The sequence below is a fragment of the Eublepharis macularius genome, chromosome 8 (assembly GCF_028583425.1).
Source record: "Eublepharis macularius isolate TG4126 chromosome 8, MPM_Emac_v1.0, whole genome shotgun sequence".
In the NCBI taxonomy this organism is placed as follows: Eukaryota; Metazoa; Chordata; class Lepidosauria; order Squamata; family Eublepharidae; genus Eublepharis; species Eublepharis macularius.
Window position 1 is genome coordinate 74114911 of NC_072797.1, and position 23812 is coordinate 74138722.

Sequence of the window (23812 nt, forward strand, 5' to 3'; positions counted from 1 at the left end):
GCTAATGATAAAAAAATGCAATAAACCGCCCCGCCCTCGAAACCCAACAGTAATCTCAGGTGTCACTATTAGCCTTCTCCTTCCTGTTTCCCCACTTCCTCTCCCTTCCTTTCCCCTTTTCCAATTTTTCCCTTTCTTTCACTCTCAGTACATTTGCCAGAAACTGTGCCACTTGCTTGGTAATTTCAGGGAGTCTGTCTGCTAACAAAAATTCTACACATCTAGTAGTCTTTATCTTAAAGGTTTGAAAAAGAGAACTGATCAATCATGAGTGCAGCTGGGTAAACAGCAGGCAGTGTATATGCTGAATAAAATCGGATTCCTGGCAGTGGCACCTGCAGAGTCTTGCCTCATGGGGGATACCTTTATATCTGCCAGTGACCATGGCTGAGGGAAATATATTAAGTCTAGCCAGCATAAAAGCTCTACATTGAGAAGGGATTACTAAAGTTAAGAAATACGGGGCCATAGCGTTTTGTAAAAAGGAAAGGCCTGAAAACTAGGGGGAGCAGGTCCCCACTGCTCTGGCATTTCTCAGCTGCAAATCAATATCCCAAATTCTCCTCGGGATTGTTCTAAATATATAATTTTCACTAGAGTTAGCCAGAGAGTCTAGATCAATGCCCAAAGTATTAATTTTTTCAGATGTTAATTGGGACCTCCTAGAGACAAACAAATCGGCCCTTATAGAAGCAATAAGACTATTGGGAGGCGGGGTTTGAAAATAAAGATGTATTTAATGTATTTAATGGTAGCAATCCAAGCTCTAGATTCTATGGAATGCAAACCTAACTCAGCACATAGAACAAAATGCCAACCGAATTGGGGATACCAAGCATACGTTGCAAAAAAATTGCGTTAACTCATTCAGTCTTTGTGTTAAAATCCTGAATCTAGTACCCTATGTAACAGTAGGGGAATCACTGTAGCTCATAAAATCCATAAAGCAGCCGGGACAAATTGGTTGCCTTTTTGATAGTGAAAATGGATTATAGCAGCCATCTTGTTCTTAGCTAAGGTGATAGACTGTTCTTGGTATAAAGCCCTGTCATGCCTCAGATGGGGTGAGCCACCTTACACTGCCACTACTCTGGGATTTAGGGTCCCTTGGGAAGGCACAGAGTACCTTCCCAATCCTTCTGACCTCCATAGCTTGGCCAATAAACAGGCACGAGGACCCAGCAGAGTAACAACAAACAAAAGGATTTATTTACAAGAAGGTCAGTTAATATCAAACAAACAAACAAGCAAGCAAGGTGCATTAGCAACAATAGATGGGTGAAAGCAAAATAAACAAAAGGCCCTAGCGCGACTGAACTTACTGTCACTGTTCTCTTCTTTCTCAAGCTTCATTTTCTCTTTCTCATTCTCAAGCTTCATTTTCTCTTTCTTATCCTCAAGCTTCATTTTCTCTAGCTCAAGGTCTGCCTGCTTAAGTTGTAGCTGAAGATGCAAGACCTCTTCACTCAGGGGCTCCATTGTCCTGGCTGTCTCTTCCTTCTCAGACACAGGCCCACCAGCCCTTGTTTGGGTCTTGCTTCTAGGAACAGGCATGTCCTCTGATTTTTTTCTTCCCAGTTCAGAGGAGTATGAACTACCTATTCTAGTCTCACTATCTGATTGACCCAACAGCTAAAACATAAATAAAACCCCCTTTCACCACACCTTTATCAGACCTTTACTTGGTCTTGCAAGCACCTTCAGCAAATGTGGCTTCCTTAAGCCAAGAGCAAAAAAAAAAAAAGGCTTTTTTTCTCTTCAAAGCCAAATGTCACTCTGCCTTACCAGGGTCCAAAATTAGTCCATCCCACTGCTACAGCCACCATGTCATACCTCAGGTGGGGTGAGCTACCTTACGCTGCCACCACTCTGGGATTTAGGGTCCCTTGGGAAGGCACAGAGTACCCTCCCAATCCTTTTGAACTCCATAGCTTGGCCAATAAACAGGTGTGAGGACCCAGCAGAGTAACAACAATCAAAAGGATTTATTTATAAGGAGGTCAGTTAATATCAAACAAACAAGCAAGAAAGGTGCATTAGCAACAATAGATGGGTGAAAGCAAAATAAACAAAAGGCCCTAGCGCGACTGAACTCAACTGTCCCTCTGTCTGCCAGACCTGTCTTCTCACCCTACCTGGATGAGGGCCTCTCTCCCTAACAGAAACCTCCTCTGGCTTGCTCCCTGGGAGAAAGAACAGAGGCTTTTTCCCTCCCAGACCTATATAGCACTAGCCCCCCCCCCCGTTCTGATTGGCCAAAAAAGGCGCCAAAATGGCCAAGGGGCTCCTGGGAATTGTAGGGAGGCCTACTCCCACTGCTAACAGGCTTCTGCGGCCTTGCTAGGCCTTCCTGGCACAGCCAGATCATGACAAAACCACTTTAAGTTATAATGAAAAAGAACCCCCAGGTATCTAAAGGACTTAACCTGTTCAATTTCTTTTCCATTAATTTTCCAAGCAGCTTCCCTGATTTAGAAAATACCATAATTTTAATTTTATCAAAGTTGATGGCTAAAGAGTTCTGGCTACAAAACTGTATAAATGCTAGTAGGGAACGCTTTAGTCCTACCTTGGTCATGGAGAGAACTGCTGCATCATCCGCATATAATAAAATAGGGACCACGTCAGAATTTAGTTTGGGAGCATGGCTGTCTGTTTTGGCCAACTGGGCAGGAAGGTCTGAGAGAAATAAATTAAACAAAAAAGGGGCTAGAACACAGCCTTGTTTTATGCCCTTCGCCACAGGAATTTTTTGAGTTAATCAACCTCTACTATCAAGTCTAACTTTGGAGGTGTTAGCAAGATGTAATTGACGTAGCAGAAACAAAAGGCATTGGTCAAGGCCCAAATTGTGTAGTTTACCCCACAAAAAGTGCCTGTCAATTGAGTCAAAGGCTGTACGTAAATTGAGAAAAACTACCTATAACCTGCCTTTGGGATATTGAAGGTATTTTTTGGCTAAAAAGGATAGCGCAACACAATGATCTAAGGTAGAGTGATTTGCTATGAATCCTATTTGTTCTTTCCCTGGCAGGTCGTGTAGAGCCATCCTCTCAGATAGTTTCCTAAGGAGGTGCTTAGTATACAGTTTCCCTATGATAGACAGGAGACGAATGGGCCTATAGTTCTCTAAACTTTTGGGGTCGCCTTTTTTGAAAATTGGGATTACTATTGAGTTTAGCCATGATTCTGGTAAGACACCAAATTTGTCAATTGAAATAAAAAGGCATGCAAGAGAGTGGCACCACCAATCGATATTATTCTTCATAAGTTCAGTGGGGAGGCCATCAGTTCCCAGAGCTTTGCCCACTTTAAGGCTAGTAATGTGGTCACATATCCCCTCATGAGAGACAGGGGGCCACTCTGGCATGTCTAGAGGTGCTAACATATCACTAGACAGTTCGACTAAGGAAGGGTTATTAAATAGGTTAGTGTAGTAGGTAACCCAATCTTGGGAAGGGATTAAACTAGCATTATAATAATCAAACTGGCATTTAGACCCAGAAACCAAGGACCAGAGAGCATCATTATTATTACTTTTAATTATGTGGAGAAGTTGGGACCAGTTCTCCATGGAGTGGGCATGTTTCTTTTGGGTCAACATCTGTTGGCATTCCCTTTTCTTATCATAATATATGGGGGAAGTCCATGGTAAAGTGCCAGTGCGCATTTGACAAAATAATTGACGCAGCCTTTTTTTTTGCTAAATGGCAAAATCAATATCGAACCATGAATTAATTGGGCTATTCGCCCATTTACAGCTAAGTGGTTGAGCAAAATTGCTAAGCTTATCCACAATGTAGTTAAGGGCAGAAAGCACCTTGGCTAAAGAGTTGGTACAGGATAGCTTATGGTTTAATTGTGCCCCTATATCACTGTGCATCCACTGTTGAATCTGTGCCAAGGAAGTTGGTAACCATTTTATCTTCTTGTGTACAGGGAGATCGATATTTTCTGTACTAGGTAAAGTGAGCCTATCTGAGGCACAGCTTAATCTGAAGGACAGCAGCATAGGGGAGTGGTCACTTTCTTTACGTTTACCAATCTCGAACTTAGTAATATATTCTCTCAGATCAGTTGAAGTGATCACATAGTCTACGACACTACAGCTATGTGGTGAGACATTGGTGTATTGACCATACAGATCGTATGGTGAGGACTCATTCATTATACATAGATTAAATTTTATGCAAAGATCAACCAGATGTAAGTTTTATTATAAATGTTTTACTTGTGTAATCTGCCCTGAGCCTGCTCATGTGGGGAGGGCAGAATAAAAATAAAAAGTAAATAAAATAAATAAAACACACCAATCCTAGCCCTTAAAAACTTGATAGGCAGCTCAGCCTCCAACCAGAGAGCTCCCATTCTTCTCTATGCAAGCAAGGAGCAAGAATTAATTCTCTCAGCAACAGCTGGGAAGGTGTCTGTGTAGTGAGTGAGGGGGCTCTTCCCCCACCCTTTTCTGTTTGATTTTGCTTCATTGCAACTTTTTGGTGCTGCAAGCCAATGCAAGTCAATTGTCATTTGCGACTCCTAGGATCTACTGGAAGTTTCCTGGGGTGGCTGCTTTGGGCGTCTGTAACTTGGACCTCTGAAATGCAATCTTGGCCAAACTTGGAGGGTGGCTGGAGGAGAGCCTGCTGAAGCCTCACTGCAAGTTTAGCATGTCTGAGTATGAAGGGGCGGTCCCAGGGCCCCTGGAAGTAATGAACCATGGACCGACAAACCAGCCAGTACCCTGGCCCCAAACCACTTAGGGTAAAATACAGCACTTTGAATTCTGCCCAGAAACAGATGGGCAGCCTGTGCAGTTTTCTCAGCACTTGAGTGATATGATCCCCTTATCCCACACCAATAGTATCCTGGCTGCTGCATTTTGGGTGTGCTGAAGTTTCCAGAACATTTTCAAAAGCAGCCCCTCATAAAGCACATTATAGTAATTTAACCTGGTTGTGATCAAAGCATGGTTCACTATGACTAGACGCTTTTCAAGGAATGGCCATAGCTGACTGATCAGCTGAAGTTGATAAAAGACACTAAGTGGAACAGAGGTGATCTGGGCCTTCAACTGTAGGCTAGGATCCAGCAGTACCCCAAAGTTATGAACCTGGAGGGAGTGGAGTGCAATCCTCTCCAGGACAGATTGATTCCTCAGTCCTTGGGCTGCTTTTTCATTGACCAGCAGCATCAGTCTGAACTGAGCTTCAGTATACTGGCCCTCATCCCCCCATTACCTTCTCCAGGCACTTGATCAGGTTTTCCACAGACCCACCTGACTCAGCTGATAAGGAGAAGTAGAGCTGGGTGTCATCTAAATATTGGTAGTATCTTCCTCCATACTCCCTGATGATCTCTCCCAGAAGCTTCATGTAGATAATAAACAGCATGGAGGACATGGTGAAACCCTGTAGGTCCCCACAGCATAAATTCCATGGCGGTGAGCAACGGTCCCCTACCACCACCTTCTGGAATCAGCCAGTCAAGCAAGAGAGGAGTCATCAAAGCCCAGTACCTCCCATTCAGGACCATCCTTTCCAGAAGGATAACATGGTTGATAGTATTGAACAATGCAGAGAAGTCCAAGAAAGCCTATCTCATAGAATTGTTGTCATGATGTCATACTGGAAAAACCACGGGCGGCCCTGGAACAACTGTTGCGAAGAAACCACACAATACCAGGACACCACTATAACGAATGTAAATATATTCCTGTCCACATGTAAAAGTGCAAAGTGCAAAGTGCGATGTGTTCAAATATACAATACAGAAATACGCAGTATAATCATATACAGCACATATGTTATTCAAACAAGTCTTTACAGTCCGTATAGTTCCTTGCTTTCATTTAAAATGCAACATGCAAAAAAAATTTTATATGGAAGCCCATGGAGAGAATCGTGGAAGATGTTATAACATTCCCAGTCCCAAAATTCAAGATTTGTCCAACAACGCCGACGGGGATGTGCAGGCAATTGTCATTAACCCGTTTCGTGAGAGAACTCACTTCATCTTGGGCATACAAAAATTCAGACTGGATACACTGTAAGTGTAAAATAAAATGAATTACACAGCCAAAATAAATCACAATTAGCAATATATACACAATACAATAACTTTTTACTTACAGAAAATTGCAAGAACCAAACTCATTCTCTGGGGGCTTAAGAAGAAGGTGGTGTTAACGGACTCATGATTGAATAAACAGCAACTGTGTATATACCTCAATTTGGGGCCGAATCAATCAATGTACTAACTAGAGCCAGCTGGAGGGTACTGAGTCATGAAGCAACTTGCAGCCCAAGTTGCCAATTTTCATAGAAAGCAAGAGTACATGATCTCCATATTGAGTCCATACGGTGTCAAAGTATTAAGTTGAAAAATCCACTTGGATTCCAACCGCATAAGTAATTTACCTGTATCCCCTGTATGAGGGCAATCCAAATGTTCAATGACTGAAACCCTAAAATCATGGTATAGGTGATTACACTGTTGAAAATGTCCAACCAGGGGTGCTTCTATCACTCCATTCCTAATCCTCGATAGATGCTCCTGAATTCTTATCCTAAGGGGGCGGGTGGTACTACCTATATAGAGCAAGGGACACTGGCATTGGATAATGTAAACTACATTCGTTGATTTGCAATTTGTGAATTTGTTGCTGGGAACGGAACGGGTCGTTATTATCCGGTCCAGTCCCACCATATGCCCACACACATTGCAATTGCCACAAGCATGATGGCCTTTGGGCATAGTAGTGCGCGGAGAGGTTGCAGAATATTCGGACCTGATCACGATGTCCCGAATGGACCTGGTCCGTCTGAAACCAACCGCCAGTCCCGAGGCACAACCACGAACGTCAGATAAAAGATGCCAATGCTGCCTAATAATGGAGGTGATTCTGGGGGCTAAAGGAGTATAGTCCAGTCCCCATTTGATCCTGTCATCCAAACTCCTCACTCTGGGGGTCAACAGACTATCCCTTTCCAATACATCTGAACGTGCACTCGCCCTCTCAATAACCTGCCTGGGGTAGCCCCTCGCTGCAAAGTTCTCCCCCAGCTCCCTGCGTCCAATCTTGTAAAAATATGGGTTAGTAGAGTTGCGCTTTATCCTCAGGAATTGGCCCAAGGGAATGTTATCCCGCAAATTTCGTGGATGAAATGACCGGTAGTGAAGATAGGAACAGCGGTCCGTGTGGAATTAAAACGGTGCTGCTTGCAGCTCAATGCGGCTTCTTTAACTGATTATTCTGTGCACAAATTCATCCTGCGCGGCTTGCGGGTCCACAAGCCGCCGGGGATGTTCAAGGAGGATGAGGATTTCAAAGCAAGATGGGCAGCTATACTGAATAAGTGTGCGTTTGATCTCATGCTTCTTCTAATTAAAACTTCCAATGCCCAGGCGGACACTTTGTCTGTTGACATCGACAAGGTGGGAATGGAATTGAAGTCCAAAGTCTCTCAAGCTGAGTTTGATGCACGAACTAAGGAGATTGCCCGGCACATTGCCGAGAGCAAGGAGAAACTTAAGGAGTTGAAGGTCAGGAAATTTGAACGAGACAGGAGGGACTACACCACTGGTAGGATTTACCAGTGGAAAGAGGATACCTTTATGAGGCCACGCAAAAGAGTTTCATGGGCCAAAAATATCACAGGGAACTCTGAATTTGAGACAACAGAACCCTCAGAAACAGATACATCGGGAGATGAGGGCTCTAGTACCCGCAATCTGAGGTCCCGTAATGTACCTATGAGATCTTCAACTTTTTTAGGCAGGGGTTACAACCGCCACAAACGTCCATACAAGAGAACCTAGTTTTTAATCTATCCTCTAGGACTCTCACTCCATCTGAAACATCAGCACTCAATAAAGGCATGGGATTTGTCCCTACCCCACAGTACAATGCTTTTCGCACAAGGGTAGATTTTTTCAAATTGATACGGTTGATTAGACTTAGACACCTTTTCGGGCCGGGGGATCCCCCCGTGCCCAAGGGTATTACTTACAAATCCTCTTTTTGCCCCAGTACATCTGATATCATGATAGATAGTTTTGAGAAGGTGGTGCTAAGGGATATATCCAAATTGGAATCTGGCAGAATTTACAAGCGTTACAATCTTTCTAGGTCTGAATGGGAGGCGTTGCAGACACTTAGAAATGATAAAGATATAGTAATTAAAACTGCGGACAAAGGGGGAGGTATTGTCATACAGGACACAAAGGATTACGTCCAAGAATGTATTAGGCAATTGGACACGGGGTCTGAATATAGGCGGGTGTCTCACAACCCGACACCGCATATTCAACGCCTCATTAAGATTGTCCTGGATGAGGGGTTAGAGGACAATGAGATAGACATGAAAACTAGGGATGCACTCATTAACCCAAGTCCTAGAACACCTGTCTTCTACACATTGCCTAAAATTCACAAGCCAGGGCATCCTCCCCCCGGACGCCCAATTGTTTCCGGATCCAATTCGTTCTGGAACCATTGTCACGGTATTTGGATTATTTTCTGCAGCCTCTGGTTACCAGCACGCCAGCCTATCTTAAAGACACCATGTCTTTAATTTCTTTGATCGAATCCCTAGATATCCCTCCCTCAGTGTACCTTATGTCCCTTGACGTAAAGTCCCTATATACTTCCATTCCTCACGAGGAGGCGAGGAACGTGATACAGGATGCCCTTCTCTCACGAGACGTGCAAAAGCCGTCCACTCACTTTCTTCTGAACTTGTTGGACATTATATTGGAAAAGAACTTCTTTAAGTTCAATGATGTGTTCTACTTTCAGTTGCAGGGGGTAGCCATGGGGTGTGCGGCTGCCCCCAGCATTGCAAACATTTTTATGTCCGCCTTGGAAACCAATAGGGTATTTAATGAGCATAACAACCCTTTCAAGGATCAGATCCTTTGTTACAGGCGGTACATAGATGACGTCATTATTGTCCTAAGACAAGAAGGGTGTGCTGAGGAATTGGGCAATTGATTCAATTCTTGGCATCCGGCAATTCAGTTCACGTGGACCGGTAGTACTGATAGTATAGACTATCTAGACGTGACCATCTACAGAGAAAAAAACAACAGATTGGCGGTGCGTCCCTTTAAGAAACACACGGACCGCTGTTCCTATGTTCACTACTGGTCATTTCATCCACGAAATTTGCGGGATAACATTCCCTTGGGCCAATTCCTGAGGATAAAGCGCAACTCTACTAACCCATATTTTTACAAGATTGGACGCAGGGAGCTGGGGGAGAACTTTGCAGCGAGGGGCTACCCCAGACAGGTTATTGAGAGGGCGAGTGCACGTTCAGATGTATTGGAAAGGGATAGTCTGTTGACCCCCAGAGTGAGGAGTTTGGATGACAGGATCAAATGGGGACTGGACTATACTCCTTTAGCCCCCAGAATCACCTCCATTATTAGGCAGCATTGGCATCTTTTATCTGACGTTCGTGGTAGTGCCTCGGGACTGGCGGTTGGTTTCAGACGGACCAGGTCCATTCGGGACATCGTGATCAGGTCCGAATATTCTGCAACCTCTCCGCGCACTACTATGCCCAAAGGCCATCATGCTTGTGGCAATTGCAATGTGTGTGGGCATATGGTGGGACTGGACCGGATAATAACGACCCGTTCCGTTCCCAGCAACAAATTCACAAATTGCAAATCAACGAATGTAGTTTACATTATCCAATGCCAGTGTCCCTTGCTCTATATAGGTAGTACCACCCGCCCCCTTAGGATAAGAATTCAGGAGCATCTATCGAGGATTAGGAATGGAGTGATAGAAGCACCCCTGGTTGGACATTTTCAACAGTGTAATCACCTATACCATGATTTTAGGGTTTCAGTCATTGAACATTTGGATTGCCCTCATACAGGGGATACAGGTAAATTACTTATGCAGTTGGAATCCAAGTGGATTTTTCAACTTAATACTTTGACACCGTATGGACTCAATATGGAGATCATGTACTCTTGCTTTCTATGAAAATTGGCAACTTGGGCTGCAAGTTGCTTCATGACTCAGTACCCTCCAGCTGGCTCTAGTTAGTACATTGATTGATTCGGCCCCAAATTGAGGTATATACACAGTTGCTGTTTATTCAATCATGAGTCCGTTAACACCACCTTCTTCTTAAGCCCCCAGAGAATGAGTTTGGTTCTTGCAATTTTCTGTAAGTAAAAAGTTATTGTATTGTGTATATATTGCTAATTGTGATTTATTTTGGCTGTGTAATTCATTTTATTTTACACTTACAGTGTATCCAGTCTGAATTTTTGTATGCCCAAGATGAAGTGAGTTCTCTCACGAAACGGGTTAATGACAATTGCCTGCACATCCCCGTCGGCGTTGTTGGACAAATCTTGAATTTTGGGACTGGGAATGTTATAACATCTTCCACGATTCTCTCCATGGGCTTCCATATAAAAATTTTTTTGCATGTTGCATTTTAAATGAAAGCAAGGAACTATACGGACTGTAAAGACTTGTTTGAATAACATATGTGCTGTATATGATTATACTGTGTATTTCTGTATTGTATATTTGAACACATCGCACTTTGCACTTTGCACTTTTACATGTGGACAGGAATATATTTACATTCGTTATAGTGGTGTCCTCGTATTGTGTGGTTTCTTCGCGTCATGATGTCATAAGCTGCTTTGAGTCTCCCTTGGGGAGAAAAGCAGGTACAAATATCTAAATAAATAAATACTCATCTGACAAAGATGCTTGAAGAAGAGTACACAAAAGAGAATCAAAATATAAATGTAAGGTTCTTTCACACGGCTGTTTGCCGTACAAAATGCATTTGGAAGCAGCATCCTACACTACTGCAACACATGCCAGAGTTCTTTTGATAGCACAGATGGTTGCGCTTGATTTTGAGTAAAAATAGTAAAGATATGAGAAAGCTTTCTTTAGTCTTGTTGCTGCCTTCTTAATCTCTTCCCACAGTGGTAACAAACACATGACTCAATGTACACCATGGTCAGTCTTTAGAGAAATATGAATTCACTTGATTTTTAGAAATGTACAGACAAAGGACAGACCAAGTGTGATATTCTTCAAAAATGGATTTTCCACTACACTGGCTCTCAATTGGCTTCTGGGCCCAAATCAAGGCACTCGTATTGACGTTTAAAACCCTAAACAGCTTGAGGCCATCATACCTGAATGACTTCCTACTCCTATATAAATCTACCCATCCACTCCAGTCATCTTCAAAGACCCTGTTTTGGGTGCCCCTGCTATTTGAGGCTAGAAAGGTGGCAACCCAAGAAAGGGACTTCTCTGTCATGGTACTGAAAGTTTGGAACTCTTCCCTCTCTATAATTATCTTCTGCCAGTGGATGAAACCTTTCTGTTTGGTTTGGCATTGTATAGCCTCCTGCCAAGACACTGATAGGCTTCCAATCTTAGCTTCATCAGAACAACTGATGCATTTTCAATCCACAGCCTGGTCTTGTTATTACTGTAATGTCATCTTTATTCCAACTGTTGATGGAGAGCCTTGGTCGCTAATAGCTTCCTGCATGTTTAGTTTTGAGCTTCTACCTATTTTTAGTAGGCAGCTATGTTCTTGGTAAGTTAGTCCATAGAAATTAGCTTCCTAATGTACTATTTATAGACCTAAACCTCAAATATAGAAGCTTAAAAGCTACCAAAACTGCCGCAAATAAACCCTCAAATAACTGACATCTGAAATGTTTTGTCTTGGAAAGGCTTACAGCGTCTGGGGTTTAGCAAAAGTCTGGACCAGCATTGGAGCACTCTGGCGTAGGCTTGATCACTATGCCATTGAGTGAAAGCCACGTCTTCTTCTGAAAGGGTGATTAATGTGATTTAGAGGTCTACAAAGCATTGTCCTGCTGGTTATTTCAGGTCTTACCTTCCATTTTCCATCTTTGGGCAAAGCCAATGATAGCTCTTCTAACAACCACAGATGGCTGAAGTGTCTGCAGAAGTCAACATAATGTTAATATTGAAATATAAACAGCAACACTTACTCTCCTAAAACATTTTGACATGAATCTGCACTTTAAAACAAATGAGAAGATGATAGATGTTGTTTGGATGGATTTTCTGAAGTATAGTGCTATGATGGTTTCGGGGGGGAAAGGGTTTTTTTGTGCTGCATCTATTATTATTTCTGTTTCTACTTTAAAAAAATACTTTAAAAATTAATTTGAGGGTTTAAAATAAATCTCAGATTGCCTAATGATAAATAATAATGATAAATAAATATAAACAGTCACAACACTGCCCCAGGTTAGATGTGTGAAATGTTGGTTTATGGTGTTATCTGGAAGAACTAATCTTTAATAAGCATGAAAATACATAAAGTAATTGGCTCAATTGTTATGTCTATTTGGAAATCCTAATTTTATTTTTGTCATTTGATCATATAGCATTTTTCTTGTCAGTGTATTTTATAGGAATAAATAACAATGAGTTAAACTGCTCAGAAGTGCAAAGTGTAGTTAACTGAAGGTTTTGATCATCTAAACTTACTTGTACTTGATTATTAAAGTATTAAGATCTAATCTTCAAAACCTCTGCCTGTGCTGTCTGCATTTTAAGAGGTCTTGTGATGACAGCTTTATGAATGGTCATGCAATTATATTTGGCTAACCCAAGACTTGGGACCATGAACATTCTTAATTATGACCAAAAAGTATGCCAAGAAAGCAAGAAGATGTTGAGTTGTGAAATATTGCACTAAACCGACCATATCCACCTGCTGTCATAATGTGTGCTTTCCCTGTAGTTACTGAGGCAATTACAGGAAATTGATCTAAGGGGACATCACTAGGCTGGTTTTAGATGTATGAGAGTAGCCTTTTAGGAGTGCCCTGTTTAAGGGGATTTGTCTAGTATTTCTAACAATACTTCAGTTAAATGGAAATTAAATTAAATATGTTTATAGTGCTATATAAAAATGTCTACCCAAAGGCCATTGTTTTAGATACACTAAATTTTCTTTATATCAGTCTGAGCTGTCTTGTTTACTTGTATTCCATTTCATCTAGGGTTGCACTTTGATCTCAGTTTTCAATTTCCTGGTTCTAATATCAACTCTGTTTATTTAGGCATTCTCCAGATACTGGAAATCAAAACTAATTTTTAATGTCTGCTGTACAAATATTGAGGGATGTCCTACCAAGTTTCACACTGATCTTCCTTTGCTATGACCTCAGACTGCTGCTTTCTCAAGGTACAACTGACTTTATTTTCAGGGATCAGATAATTCTGCTTCAGTACATTTGATCCCCTGTACATATGGGCTTGATTTTACTGGCCCACACAGCCAACAGTGATTGTTGGTAAGGCAGTTTTGCTTTTTCAGCCTTTAATGCTGTATCCTGCTTCAAACCAAACCAAAGGTTTGTCAAGAAGAATTGCTTGACATAGCTTCCTGTTGGCAGGTGCTTGTGCCAATAACTGTGTAACTGTAATTTACAGATCCAGAGGAGTTAGCCGTGTTAGTCTGTAGTAGCAAAATCAAAAAGAGTCCAGTAGCACCTTTAAGACTAACCAATTTTATTGTAACATAAGCTTTCGAGAATCACGTTCTCTTCGTCAGATGCATGGAGGGCAGAAGGAAACTGGCCAAATATAGAGGAGGAGAGGGGGGGAAGGGGGGAAGGAGGAGAGGGGGGATGTAAACAACTCCTTTGATATGGAGATGCAGACAGCTCCTTTTGGTGTGGGGATCAGTTTGCTTGTGTAAAGATTCAAAGGAGTTTGAATCGGCTAGCAGAGTCACTAGCACAGGTACCAGGCCCTGCAACAGACCCAGATGCCAGCTCTGTCCCTATATCTACCCAGGGAATACAATTACAGGACCCAATGGCATCAACTACACTGTCTCTGGCTCTTACAGCTGCTCATCCTCCAATCTGATATATGCCCTCATGTGCCAACAATGTCCATCTGCTCTGTACATTGGACAAACCAGCCAACCTCTACGCAAAAGAATAAATGGACACAAATCTGACATTAGAAATGGCAACGTCCAGAAACCAGTGGGAGAACACTTCAATCTACCAGGACATTCCATCAAAGGCTTAAAGGTCGCCGTAGTTCAACAGAAACCTTTCAAAAACAAAATCCAATGGTAAGCTGCTGAATTGGAATTCATATGCAAATTTGACTCTGTCAAGCTGGGACTGAATAGGGACTATGAATGGTTATCTCATTATCACAGGTAACTGATTTCCTTTACAGAGGTGGGGTCAGGGGGAGTCCAGTGGCACCTGGCGTGGGCTTTCGAGGACTGCGGTTCTCTTTGTCAGATGCATCTGGCGGGGAGGACTGTGGTTATCGAGGGCTTGTGCTGCAGTGCTGCTGAACTCTTTTTGATTTTGTTACTACAGACTAACACGGCAAACTCCTTTGAATCTTTACACAAGCAAACTGATCCCCACACCAAAAGGAGCTGTCTGCATCTCCACATCAAAGGAGTTGTTTACATCCCCCCTCTCCTCCTCCCCCCTCCCCTCCCCTCTCCTCCTCTATATTTGGCCAGTTTCCTTCTGCTCTCCATGCATCTGACGAAGAGAACGTGATTCTCGAAAGCTTATGCTACAATAAAATTGGTTAGTCTTAAAGGTGCTACTGGACTCTTTTTGATTTTGTAATTTACAGTGCACAATTCTCCTCCTTTCCATCCCCTCTCCTTCCCTCCCCTCCAACCAATTTCCCCTCCCCTCTTCCTGCACCCTTCTGCCAACTTTCGACATCCTCCACAAGTGCTGTAGTCAACACATTCTTTATGAGCCAACTGATGTTTCCTAGTCAGACTCTCTCTGCAGGGAGTGAGAGTAGTAGCTCTCACTCTCCACTCCTCCAACCACCTGCAGTGTCACTGCTTCCTCTGCCTATCTGGCCCAGGAGATGACAGCTCCCCATCCATTTCCCATGCATGTTCAGTGCACTTCTGCTTGGGGGAACTTAAGCTCCTCTCTATTTAACCCCTCCCCCCCAAAAAATGTTTCAGATTTTTCTGCAAACCTTGGAAATAAATGATTCCAAGAATAAAGTTAGGGTATAACTGCTTAAGTATTTGCTTTTTATTCCTTTATGAATACACTGTTATGAATACATTGCAGTATACCCATCCCCCTTTCTGTGTGGTTCTCATTACCAAGCTATTTCCAGTGATTGCAAGCAGAGACCTGACAATATGGAAAAAGTTTAATGTGAGCCCCACTCATCTTCAGGCTGTAGCTGCTGGGAACAGTATAGTACCTCTCTTGTTTGTTTTATACCTAAAACTAATACAGTAACTAAATGCTGGGAGTCTTGGCTCCAAATCTCTACTCAGCTCAGAGTGTGCTGAGGGCAGCCAGAGATAAATTTTCTAACACTACATACTTTTTTTTTAGTCTTAACAGGTTTGTCCTGTTAGAAAGGTCAGGTGTGGGTCTGATACATGAGTCTTGGGGAGCTTTGCAGGATTTGTGTCAGTGTCAGCTGTGTCCTTTCCAATGTGATAAGGACTCACATCTCTTGCTCTTTTCTATCTAACTCTGTATTCACAAAACACAAAGTACTGAAATATAATTTCGGAGTCCCAGAGTAGCCTAGAGAAAGTCATTTCTCAGTTTCATTTCTCCATCAATAAAAAAGGGAAAAGATAATGATGACATCTCAGAAGGTTATGATGATTGAGGTATACTTTGAATACTAAAAGGCTACCATAATACATATTTTGTCTTTATATCTTTATCATTAACACTTCACTAGAAGATGTCTAATGGATCAGAGTGGCACTTACTATAGATGAATAGAAATAAAAGGTTAGATTCTACCAGCTTTTCCATTGGCACAAGAGGAGGAGATGTGGGGTGTTTTTGCAGGGGTTATTTACCCCAAGCTTTATGCTGTTTGGAAGTGTTTATCCTCCAGTTTCTTCATAATATCATGGTGCAATATCATATAACAACAACATCAATAATAATAACAGCACTTATATACCACCATTTTTATTTTTTATTATTATTATTTGATTTGATTTTTATCCCACCCTCCCTGCAAGTGGGCTCAGGGTGGGTTACATCAAAAATAAAACACAAGTTAAAATCCAGCTAAAAACACACAATCATAAAATACAGATGTCAATCCCCAAGGGATAGTCTTTATTAACACAACAGTCCCCCTAACCTACACAGGGGGGGAGGGAGGGAAAGGGGGGACAACATTCTAACAGGAGACTGGAAGGGATGCTCAATAGATAGCATAGAAATGGCCTCAACCCATATGCCTGGCGGAACATCTCCATCTCTCAGGCCTGCTGAAAAGATAGGCAGACTTGTGTGTCAGCAGACAGAGAGACCCACCAGGTAGGAGCCAGGACTGAGAAAGCCTTGGCTCTGGTTGAGGGTGGAAAAATTCAGATTTTCCTGGTCCTCCCCACTTAGCAACCATTTCTACCCCGGTAGTCATTTCCTCTCCCTAGTGCAGAGTTTTTCTTTTTTTAAAAATTGGCAAAAAAAGTGTATCTCTGTAGTGAAATGGGCAAGAGACTTACTTTTTTAAAAATGGAAATTGGAAATTTGGAGAACCAAGTGCATATTTTGGCATAATGATATATTGACATAAATCTGTTGAATCACCATTGAAAAAAACCTACCAGGGAAACTTCATTTGTTGAGGTCTACTGCTGCTGCACTGTATTAGCAGCTGCTGCAGCAACAGAGCAACAACACAAGACTGCCCTTGTCTGGTAAACATCTCAAGCTCCATCCCAAATGGGTTTTTATCCAGGTGACTCTCATGATCTCTAACACAGACTTTTCGATGATCTTCCTCTTGCACAAAAGGCTGGCAGGGACCCTCCCTATCATGCTATACTATTTTAGGCTTGTTGTGTCCTTTACTGTGATCTGAGGCTTCTGGGGTACCAGCCCAGGCTGCAATCCCATATGATGTGCTTACAACATTACAAGAATAAAACTGACCCATGACTCTTGAGATTGTATGACTCTTGAGAGCCAGTTTGGTGTAGTGGTTAAAAGTTCAGGACTCTAATCTGGAGAACCAGGTTTGATTCCCCACTCCTCCACTTGAAGCCATCAGGGTGACCTTGGATCAGTCACAGCTTCTAGGAGCTCTTTCAGCCCCACCCACCTCACAGGGTGACTATTGTTGTGGGGATAATAATGACATACTTTGTAAACTGCTCTGAGTGGGTGTTAAGTTGTCCTGCAGGCTGGTATATAAATTGAATGTTGTTATTATTATTATCATTATATTTAGCATGGAATCATGTAGCAATTTATTGTTCCACCTCCAGAAAACTGATACTTATTCTCTGCATACACAAGATCGGTTTTGTGTTGCTAATGGCAGGAAAACTTGTTAGAACTCAATAATTTGATATTCAGAGTAGACACTGTACCAATGAACTTGCTGCTAGTATTTATTCTTAATTTAAGAATGATTAATGGGTTGATGCTATTTTATTTTTCAAAATGAAAGTCTTCTGCACCAAGATTTTTTTTCTTAATGTGTAAGTATAATAGTACAGGTGATTGTAGGTTTAGTATGGAGAAATAATTAACAGTACCTTGACAAGCTCACTCTATCCAGGGAAAATTCTCCAATTAAGCTACCTCTGCCTTGCATTATAGCTACACTGCCAATTAAAATGTGATGTATTTTGTCATTTTTACACAGATGAAGCTTTTATTCTTTAATAGACTGAGGAATTTACCTTTTGGCAGGAATATAACAGACTCTGTCATTTAAATTTTGCATAGCTATAAAAAGTTTTAATGCTCATCCATCAACATTTGTCTGTCTCAATGGGAAAAGGAGGAGAATTGGGCAGGACATGACTGACTGAGCCTTGCTCACAGGGAACCTGAGTTTGCTGCTGATTTTTCCAAACTGCATCATCTTTTTGCTGCTGCTAAGAAAGGTTTTTGGAAACCTCCCCTTTCTCTCTTCTTGCAGAGTGCTCTAGGTAGAGCCAGAGGGAAAACAGCTGTAGTTGGGGGACGTCTCAAGGGAGTCATGCTGGATACGTTCAAGCCCACATGACTTGCAGAACCAGTCTTCTACAGTGATTAGAGTGTTGGACTAGGACTGAGGAGACATGGGTACAAATCTCTATTTGGTTGTGAAGTTTACTTGGTGACCTTTGGCCTCTCACAGGGTTTTTGAGGCAATAAAATGGAGGTGAGGAAATCAATTCATATTCCAACATTCATTGGATGAAGGGCAGGAAAAATATAAATAGATAGTAAAGAGAGAAGAAAAGAGGTTAACTTCAAAAATAAATATCGTCTTCAGATTCAGCCACACCAATTAAACTTCCCTCTGACTGTTTAAAATTTTCTGATGTGATTCATCTGCCATGCAAGCTTTACAGTTTCAGTTACTTTCTGTACAATACCTGAGATTAACTCTGTTTTCTGATGGAAAGGCATGAAATGCCATCATTTTGTATTCCTAGAACTTATAGTATGAACACCATAATTGCTACAGTCCAGCAGGACGAAGTAGAACCTGCTGTATATCCAGATCAGTGTCTCTCTCCTACCCCCACCCCACCCCCAGATCTACCCAGGTGCTCAGTACAACCATGCTGAAGGATGTTCCATTGTAATACATTCTTTCATTTATTTCCAGGCTGAATGCTTCACTATGGTTCTACATCAGTTGTAATATTTTGAAAATATAAACAGTGGATATTGCTAGCATGTATGATTTACAATATCAGTCATGTCACCAATACAGCTTAAAATTTAAATCAAACTAGAAAAGTGAGAAGTTATCAGTATCTCATTTTGTATACTAAATGGCTGTGAAGATGTTTGAAACCTGTGGTTCTTAAATATTGGGAGTAAGAGGAAAATATGTCTATAGACTACAACTTCTGTACATTGCTCTAGCTGTAAAATAATATTGTGTTTTACATCTTAGCTTTAAGAAAAGTTCAAATATAGCTTAAAGTGAGAATAATCAGGAGTTAAGAACATTTCCTGTGCTGGACTCCCTCCCTTCCATTAAAACTACTTCCAGGAACTATAAGAACAATAGCACATAAAGCCTCTGATGGAACTTAACAAATATTTCAAGAGGAATGTAGAAAAACCTCTAATATGATAGTTGCTTAATTTTAATTGGAAATAACCTAACAAATCTATTGTCTAATTTTTCAGATCTCCATTTGAGAAGAGCTGCTGTAGCACAGTGGTTAAGTGGCTCGGCTGCGAATCAGAACTCTACTGGTTCGAATCCCACGACTCCCATGGGCTCAGTGGTGAGCCATTCCTCTCAGCCTCAGCTCCCCAGCTGTATTGTGGGGATAATAATAGCATTAACTTGTTCACTGCTCTGGGTGAGGCACTACTCTGTATAGAAGAGTGGTATATAAGTGCAGTTATTATTAATACATTAATATAAAAAGGCTAGATGCAGTTATTATTAATACATTAATATAAAAAGGATAGAAAGTTTAATGTAATGTTAGATTTATCCAAGCATGTAAGATTAGATCCATCCAAGCATCTCTGGCTTCCCTTGAAGACAACCTGGAAGGTACAGATGGTGCAGACACAAGAGCTAGAATGTAAGAATTCTGAACATATCACTTCAAGTTTTAAAATCAAGGGGTTTTATTCTGGGGAAAGAGGTGGGGGAACACTCACCTGGAGCAACTCCTGGCAGAAGGTGGCGCTCCTGTCACCTCCATGGACTGTGCAATGATGTCACTTCCAGGAAGTGACATCATCATGCATGGTGTGGCCACACACACCCCGGAGAAAGAAAGAGAAAGGAAGGGAAAGAAAGAAAGACATGGAAAGAAGGAAAGAGAAAGGAAGAAAAGGAGGAAGGAAGGAAGGAAGGGAAAGAAGGAAAGAGAGACAGAGAAAGAAAGAAAAAGAAAGACATGGAAAGACACAGGAGGAAGGAAGGAAGGAGGGGAAAGAAAGAAGGAAAGACATGGAAGGAAGGAAGGAAGGAAGGAAAGACATGGAAAGAAGGAAAGAGAGAGAAAGAAAGGAAGGAAGAAAGAAAGGACGGGAAACAAAGAAAGACATGGAAAGACATGGAAAGAAGGAAAGAAAAAGCAAGGGAGGGAGGGAGGAAGGACGGAAGGCTTCAGCTGGGAGGGGAGAACCCCCCTCCTCTCAGCTCACATTTAAAGCCCATTTGGGGCTCCAGCTGGCCTGCCAGGAAGTCTTGGGCTTCAGGTAGAGGTGCTGGAATGCCGTTCCACCAAATTCCAACTGAAAAAAAAAACCCTGCTGGTGTTAACATTGAAACTCTTCACAACCAGGGACTCTCATATCTATGGAACTGTTTCCATCCATAAGCACACACAAGGGAGCTTTGATAACCACACAAGTGATTGCTGGTAGTACGCCCACTCAGGTCATCTGTCATCATTTGGACTTATGCACCTGTGCTATGGATGGGCTTCCTGAAAATATAATGAAGAGCCCAAACCACCACTAATATTAGAGAATACATAAAGTGGAGCTTTTCCAGTGTATTTTTGGTGGCCTATGAGAGGAGGTTAATTTTTGCTTCCTTTTATGTGTGTTTACATTGATGTGTTTGTTTTTAAATTTGATGTGACCTCTGCCAAGGTGAACTGTTTTGAAATAGATATGCCAAGGATTGAACATTGGGTATGGCATGTATCCTGTCATTCAGTTATGGGCCTCTCAAAGTGACTCAGTCATGAACATACTGTTACATGCTTTCTACTTTCCCAGTTGGTGCTATTGGGTTTAGTTTCCATTGTTCAAGGGAGGCCTGGAGATACAGGTTGTCACAAGGCATCAGATTTAAATCAGGTCCAAGAAATATATAAAGGGAGAGAGCGAGAGCAAGAGTGAGGGAGGGAGGGAGGGAGAGAGAAACTCTGCACCATAGAGTGCTTTGCCATCAGTCAACTTATACCTACATCTAAATTTCAATTCAGCAGCAAGAATTTCTCTTTGAAACGTTTTACTGAAGTTTTAAGTCTCCTATGGAATGTTCAGGACTCAGAGTCTAAAATGTGACTGGTTTGGGTTGTTGCATAGATTTAATACTGTTATACTTGGTCCCAGCAGGCAAGGAGTAATTATTTCATTTAAATGAATTCAATTGTATAGTTTAGGAGGTTTGTGTACAATATTTATCTACATTTGTCAGTTCAGTCAAGTGTGGTCTATAGCCATTCTATCATTGTATCATGTGTATGCTCTTACTATCTTTTATTCTTATACACACACACAAGTGGAGGGCTCACTAAGAGCATCCTATTCCCTCTCTTCCTTCCTCACCTCTTCTCTCAGACTATCCTTTTCTATCTTTCTCTCTTCCTTCCTCTTCCTCTCTCCATCTCAGTCTTGTCTGTCTTTCTCCTCCCCCCAGGCCTTCCTTCATAGTTCCAGTCCTCCTCCCAGCATCCTGCCTGCCTGGTTGATTCTTTGGCTGAAGCAGCATTTCTTTTGGCTTATCCACTGTCTGCCTGCTCTGTTGTAATCCTGGCTGCCGTGATGTGTCTCTTGGCTTTTTTCGTCATTTGCCTGCATAGTAACAATGATGCCACCTCTCTCTGCTTCTGTAAAATATTTGGCAACACAGTATTGCAAGATCTTGGCTTTTTACTGGTTGGTTGAGGTTTGGGAGGGGGTGCTTTTACATTCCTTTACCTTTCTCTTTAATTTTCAGATTTTTCTGCAAACCTTGGTGGCCCCTCAAGTTTTTACAAATCTCTCTTTTCTCTGTACATGGCATCAATCTGTGTTTTTAAGTATCCACACATGGGGCTATGTTGACTATTAGAAATATGGATTTCTGCCAATTAAGAGTCACACCACATCTGATGAAGTAGATTCTAGCTCAGGAAAGCTTGTGCTACAGTACATTTGTGGTGCCACTAAATTCTTTGCTGTTTTTGCTGCGTCATTATCTGTTACCCTGCTGGAACTTATTAACATTCTTTTGTAAATTATTTCTTTTTGTAAAGTCTCAGTAGGCTTTACTTTAAGATAAAACCATACAAACTGGCTCATTCACAGCAATTAGATAGCAAACCTACAGCAATACATATGTGAATCAAACTTTAGTTGAGGTTTTTTTCCAGGTTGGATTATATAGGGAGAGCTGCTACTTGTCAGGAGCAAAACTGTCCTGATTCTATAGTAGGAAGGATATTTTGGTGTCATAAAACAGTTTTCAGATTTAGGTAGAATGTCACAAAAACAGATATTTAGGGTGTTTGGGCTATTCTAATCAGCTAGGATTTTGAGAATTTATTTTAAATTTGTCAGATTTCTTGATTGAAGAATTTTTAAAGTTTATTTAGAAAGTCCAAAAGAAATTATTCCAGATTTTCATGTTATACTTTAAAACAATCATTCAAGTGTCGTATAATACCACTTGGCCTGCAATACTTCTGTTCTAACATCATGGAAAATTTACGTTATTCATTTTATGGGACTATATCAGAACAGAAAATTGTTCAAAAACTAGTCACTGTGGCTATATAACATTAACTGGAAATGATGTACTTCACATTCACTATTGAAAGATACTTCAATACGCATGTCTTATTATAGACATTACCTCTTATTTTATCGCAAATATAGATTTTAATTTTTTTATATATTGCAGTTGTTATTTTATGTGACTGCATGGCACCTTATTGGCTGTGCAAAGTAATGTAATAATAAAAATAATCTTACCCTAAATATAAAATTGCATTCTTTCATTAAATAATCTCTTGAAATACTTACCACTTGCAGTGTACAGCCTATAAAAATGATGTTGTAAAGGATGTATTAACAATTGGTTGCTTTCTATTTATTTCAAACCATCTAAGATTTCACAGATGCAGACAGGGGCACTACTGTGCATGAGTATTTGTGACTAGGCAGCTCAATGGCATGGCTTGCAAGACAATGTTGGGTCAGTCTGTCGAAAACAGAAAGTAGAACTAAAAATGCATGCAGGCCTGTGGTTCCATACAAAAACAGGCAGGCTGTAATGATAAGTACAATATGCACTATATTATGTTAATATCTTTTAGATAATATGGATGCCATTTAATAGGTGAGGAATGCTCTAGGCACAATCTAGCTATAACAGAGCTTCCTTGCAAAGATTTTGAAATTTGCTATTCTGTCTCTGAGTAGTGGAGAGGTCAGCTTTTTGGACCTGGGTCAAATCCACATTCACCCATTACCCGCATGTTTATCAGATATCTTCCGTTTGCCTCCAATCTGCGATTTTTTCCTCTTCGTTCACATTCCTGCTTCCAATCCGTCTTTCTCGCGCGTCCCTCCGGTCACACAGCCGCTCGAAAACTGCTTTTTGGGTGGGACCTTTCCCCCCCCGCCCATTTTTAAATTTTTTTAGTGCACTTTTCCGTTATTTCGATCTTGCCTTATAAAGAAACATCATTGAAGATAATGATGCCTCTCTTTCCCCCACTGACAGCACTGATGGCTCTCTCCCGTTTCTTTTTTGGAAATTTGGAAGCATGTGGGAAGCTTTTGTGGGCATTTCCTATGCAGGACAGTTCAGTGCCTGAATTTTACTGAAGTTTTACTTCCTTGGAGTGTCATTATTTCGATATTTTGTAATTTCGATATTACAGTAATATAAAATAAAAAAAATAAAAAACAGTTAAAAAGGAAGTTTCGCGAGTCCATTCTGAGGATGGATTCACCCCAAAATGATTTTTCAAACTACCAGATTTGATTCAGAAACAGCATAATCAATAAATCCAATGCTATGAAGTCAAAAACAGTCTTTTGCAGACTACGGAGCACTTGCAAGTTG